Below are 6,000 nucleotides of genomic sequence, written 5' to 3'. Positions count from 1 at the left end.
CAAAAGCTCACTAGAAATTCTTGTTTTGCAAGACAAACTGCCTGAACTCCTTTGGGCAATCTTCTGTGGCACTTGTGAAGTCCCTGCTCCTTTTTTGCTGGCATTATGAGGTTCTGTCACCCAGCCTTGGCTTAGCCATCTGCAAGGTGCAACTGTTCAGTATAATTTTCTTCCCTTCTTGAACTGGAAGGAAAAAAATCAGAGAATTTCAAATCCATGGTATTTAAAGAATCAAGGGAACCAGGACTACTATAATGAAGGCCTATATTTAAGCAGAGCGCATATGTTTATATCCCACCCACACACTCTGCTGACGGCATCTTCGTCTATGTTCAGCTCCGTAATCTCCTCTCCAGAATTTCTTACAACAGTTTCAAATGTTAAGAAGGAGCTAATACACACTAAGCAGCTTACTGGTTACTATTTACACAAACAATAATTTCCTTTTATTACAAATGTTAGTGCCACACTGTTCTCATGAGTTTCTATGTTTCAGGAGTGCTAAATAAAGGATCAGCTATTTCTGTGTCCACAGTTTCTCTGCAGAACAAGAACCTCTGTAAGTAGGTGAATATAAAATAATCTTCACGTGTATTTCCTAGCTGATGGATAGTTTTGCTGCAAGACAAGATTCAAAATGCATCGTAACTCTTGTGAAATATTCTGCCAGATAAATTGTTCTTTGTGTACATAGAATAACAGATTAGTTTGGGTTGGAAAGAACCTTCAAAGGTCATCTAGTCCAATCCCCTGCAATGAGCAGGGGCATCTTCAACTAGATCAGGTTGCTCAAAGCCCTGTTCAGCCTGGCCTGGAATGTCTCCAGGGATGGGGCATCAACCATTTCTCGGCAACCTGGGCCAGTGTTTCACCACCCTTCTTGTAAAAAAAATTATTCCTCATGTCTAGCCTGAATCTCCCCTCTTTTAGTTTAAAACCATTACCCCTTGTCCCCATCTTTCTTACAAGCCCCCTTTAAGTACTGAAAGGCCACAATAAGGTCTCCCCTGAACCTTCTCTTCTCCAGGCTGAACAACCCATCTCTCTCAGCCTGTCTTCATAGTAGAGCTGTTCCAGCTCTCTGATCATTTTCGTGGCCTCCTCTGGCCCCTCTCCAACAGGTCCATGTCTTTCCTGTGCTGAGGGCTTCAGAGCTGGACACAGGACTCCAGGTGGGGTCTCACCAGAGCAGAGCGGAGAGGCAGAATCATCTCCCTCGACCTGCTGGCCACGCTCATTTTGGTGCAGCCCAAGATATGTTTTGCCTTCTGGGCTGCAAGCGCACATTGCTGGCTCATGTCCAATGTTTCATCCACCAGTACCCCAAAGTCCTTCTTGGCAGGGCTGCTCTCAATCCCTTCATCCCCCAGCCTGTATTGTTACGGGGGGTTGCCCCAACTCAGGTACAGGACCTTGTACTTGGCCTTGTTGAACCTCATGAGGTTTGCATGGGCCCACTCCTGGAGCTTGTCCAGGCCCCTTGGATGGCATCCTGTCCCTCAGGCAGTTGACACCTATCTACCTCTAAAATAATTCACTAAATATTATTTGTCTTAAAAGCTGGGAAGACAGATGTCTAGTCTTTAGAGCAATAACAGGTTTGAAATATTTTCTTAGATCAAGACCAAGAAGGAGGCTTTGCTGAGAATCTGTCTCAGCAGCTGTTCTAAGGTGCTAATTATTAGGTCTTTTTATGACAAGATAGTAGGTCTTCAAGATGCAACATTATTTGTCACCTAGCAGTTACCAGATAAATATCCATAATTGTAATTAAAAATAATTATATAGTTAACATAGAAATGACACAGCTTATGAGAGAAAACAATAGCGCCGTTACAAACAGAAAAATGAACTTGTGCTCTGCAAGACGAGATTTGAAAAAGTTAAGTCTGATGGCTACCTGAATTTCCCCCACAGTTTATTATCCACATTCTTTCTTCTTTCTTCTTAGTTTTCTGTCTTAAAGAATAACAAATCCTTCAAAAGTAACTAATCAAATAAAGTTGCAAGTTGGCAATGGGCACGGTCATTGCTCTCTCTCATTTGTAGGATATATAAAGCTGTATGGGATCTTTTGCAATAAACTGTTGCCACATACATATCAGGCCACAAAGTTACGAAACAAAAATAATGTGAAAATATTAAAAAAATGGACCATGTTCATGTGAAATAGTATTATGCTATTTATTCTGTGCAATAGTTTTGAAATTATGAAAAGGCAATGGTTGTGACAACAGACTGAGAAGCAAATTCTAACTCTCAGGATTTATCTGTTTGAGAATGAAAAACACAGGTCACACCAAGGAATTCAAGATATGAAAACTCATCACTTCTCCTACCAGAACCAGTTACACTGCTTTCCAGCCACCCTCCAATACGAAAATTTGCTAAGTACTAGATAATTTTTCCTGCTTTTAGAAATAAATTGACAAAGCAAGACTGTGGTCACAGTGCTCAGTCACTGTTTTCATTCCTTTAGCATGGGGTGGATAGCTTTTGATTATCAGTGAGTGGATTACAGGCGCTTTAGATTAACTAGACCCTTGCCAGCTGCACAGTGCTGCAAAGCGCATGGTGCATATGTGCCTGTTGCACCGTGCTTTTCTCAACCTGCTGCTCAACGCACTCAGGCAGTCGATTCCCTAACGCTGCTGTCACTTAAAACAGTTTATGTTCTTTAGAGAGACCTGTTTACAAACAAGCTGGTCAAAGGCAAATGCACTCAATATGTTTTGTTAGTTAGCACTTTTTGTATTATCTTTTCTAAATTTCGATTGCCACATTTCTCCCTCCCACATCACTTGGAGTAAGTGAGGGTTGGCAGCAGAATTAGGATTTCAACAGACAGAATTTTTAGGACACTAGATGGACCTGAATCTGAGAACCTCCTATATATTTTGAGATTCATCAATAATTACAAAATAGTTTATGCAATACCAGGCAGAGTACCAAGAGAAAATACTTCCGATAAAGCTTCCAAAATGAAGTTGCCAGTTTTTTAAGAACATACAGCTTGAAATAGGGCCTGTAAAGAGATTTTTTTCAAAAGCTAGCCCTACTGCCCCCATACTTCCGCCATATTACAGAGAAAATAGGGGTCTGCCTCTACAGAATGACTTAGTGTTAGATCTTAGCAAAAGGTATGTGAAATAGATGCTTGATTTTTTTTTTCTTTTCAAGAAGATCAGAGCAGATGCCTATAGAAAACTCCAGAGGTTGCTTTATCTGTCTGGTTTTAGATTTTGTATTGCTCTTTTCATACAGGTCTTCATAGCTGATTTCCCTTTGCCCAAAGTGGAGCCTGTTAGTCCACAGTCACAACAAAATCTCGGAGAACAGATCTCTTAGCTTAGCTCAAAGCAATCATTAGGATTATGCTGTGAAGCTTGGAAGCTACACTAAAATTGTTCAAACTGTCAGCGTCTACTGTATTAGATGTGTACAAGTCAACTTTTGAGACCTTACTCTTAAACTTCTGCAGCTTTACTATGCACTACAATAATCACTTAGGAATAGAATCACCGGACTGTTAACCCAAACCCCAAAATCTTACTCAAATGCTAGAAGATCAGGCCCAAGGGAAAAGCAGCTTTCACTGAAATGACCTACTTTCCATGTCTCACCAAAGAAACCTGAGAGTAGTTACCGTGAGACCTTTGCAAGCTTTGTGGGCCATGATATGACATGCAAAGAGAAAAACATCCTCACAAAGTGCCTATGTCTTTGCTGGAGGCCAATAATAGAACAAGAGCAATGCTTGTGCCAAGTGTGTTTTCTCTGTGAAGGTTAGTGTAGAGTGTAGTGAGGGTATTTCAGATGGTGCTGCAAGCAGATTAAAAACCATGAGAACTTATTCTGGCTAGGAAAATTTAAATATCCTTTCTCTGTCCCTACTCCCCAGTGTACAGCCCTGCAGCAGAAGTGGGTGAAGAGAGTGGTGCAGTGTGCATGTGGGGCGTTGGCACAAGGAGTGCAATGGGATTCCTCACCCAGGTTATGATCAGTATTTGTCCTCAGTTTACCTCCCTCTGTAACTCAACACTTCTCCGTTTCTGCCATGTGGCTCCTTGTGCTTTTTAAATATTAAAGGCTGTTTAACAGTCTCCTGGCCACTGATTCAGTAGGATTTCCCTTATAGTCTGCCCAAGCAGGATAATCATACAGGATGATCATACAAAAGGAGTAAAATTAATCTCTGTTATTGATTATAATTTCTGGGACGAATTGGCTTCTTCAGGGAAACACAAACAGGAGTTAGCAGAATAAGAAAGACCACATAGCTCATACTTTCTCCCCTGCATGCATTGAAACAAGAGGGGTAAACTTGCAACATCGCATATGAGAGATCTCAAAGGGAGTATAAGCAAGTTTTGCTCTTTGGATCCTTTTAGGGAGAGGAGAAGATGGGTTTCTATCATGAGACAAGGTTGCATTTTTCACCAAAGGCACCTAAACTGTGCCAACAAATGCTTTGTGTTTCTTCAGAAAATTTTCACAGTAGAGCATTCACAAAAAGGTGTTAGGCAGAGATGAAGCCTTGATTTTTTTAGATTAGGTAGATTATCACTCGGTAAGGCCAGAGTAATGTCACGCACATGACAGACTGTATTAGCAAGTTAAGGCAATTTTCCTGGGCTCCAGAAATTCTAGTAGGTACTTTGTTGTCCTTCTGGAGAAGTGCTAGGCTATTGATCTGGCTTAGCACTCATTAAATCAGGCTTCTCCTCCACCTTTGAAACTGTCCTTGCTGAGCGATACTGGCTCAACTTCACTACTGGTATCCCTTACCACCTCCCCCATGAAGATGGCTATCATGATATAGCAATCTCTTCTACAATGCTTTATGAAAAGTGAGAAATCAATGATTACAAATGAATCCCTGGAAGTCAAAAAGGTAATAGGAAACATTCACTGTTTCCAAGCAGGGCTTGGCAATCGTCTCTTGGAGCTCATATCCTTCTCTTTCCAATGACAGAAAATCTCATCAGATTTTCAAGGCTGGCCAAGTTCTCAGATCTGATGACTTGCCACCCGTTCAGTAGTGCTCATTACCTCGTGCTGGTGCTCTATCCTATGTGGTTCCTTTTGCTATCAATTATGTGCCTCCATCTAACCTAGTACCTAAAAGGTACCTTTCTTCTAAGGAGCTAAAGGCACTTTGCGAGTGCACTATCAGTTTCTTCTATGGTAGATTTGATTTTATCTGTACTTGAGGAAAATGGCGTGCTGATACCATAATTAATGTGGTAGCTAAATTGAAAGGATTAAGGGAAAAGCTTTTGGTGGTTAAATGCTGGATAGATTGAATGCCCGCTGAATTTACATGCTAAACATTGGGCTAGACTGGTGTCTGTTTACCAAAGTTTGTAAACTGCATGCAGGTTTCCTTATAGATTTTACCCCCATAAAACTATATTTGTTTTTCATCACGTGGCCTTTCAGGCCTTACTTCATATTCCTGGAGTTATGGGGAAATGATTATGGACTGGATTCAGTAAAGGATTTAGCATGTGCCTACAACACAGATTGCAGCACAGTTTATGTAGTGATACTTGAGATAAATGGGACAATCTTGAAACTGCATATTGTACAACTGCAGTAGGGTTAGTTGGCAGTGTTTGTGATGAGGTAGCATCAGCTTTCTCAGATGTCCCAGATTTTAGAGCTAGCTCTAGGATCTTTATCCTAAACAGCTATGTGCAGGGCAGCTAAATCTGTAATTGGAATTAAATGAATAAACTGAGAAATGTGAAGGAAAAAAAAAAAAAAAAAGGAAGGGAAAAAAAAGGGATTAGAACAAGTTTTGGGGAGAAGGACAATTATCTTTATAGGCCTGGAGATAAAGGGAGATGAGACAACCAGTGATGATGACATAACCAAAGGTTCAGTGTGTCAAACTAATCTACCTTTTTGATGACACAGCTGCTTTTCCTAGGAAGGGAAATGGCATCCATTCTCTCTATGTGTACCTCAGCTGATTTTTTTTTTCTTTGCATGAGA

The sequence above is a fragment of the Streptopelia decaocto genome (genome assembly GCF_964273445.1).
Source record: "Streptopelia decaocto genome assembly, chromosome: 1".
NCBI lineage: Eukaryota > Metazoa > Chordata > Aves > Columbiformes > Columbidae > Streptopelia > Streptopelia decaocto.
This window is presented reverse-complemented; position numbering follows the sequence as displayed.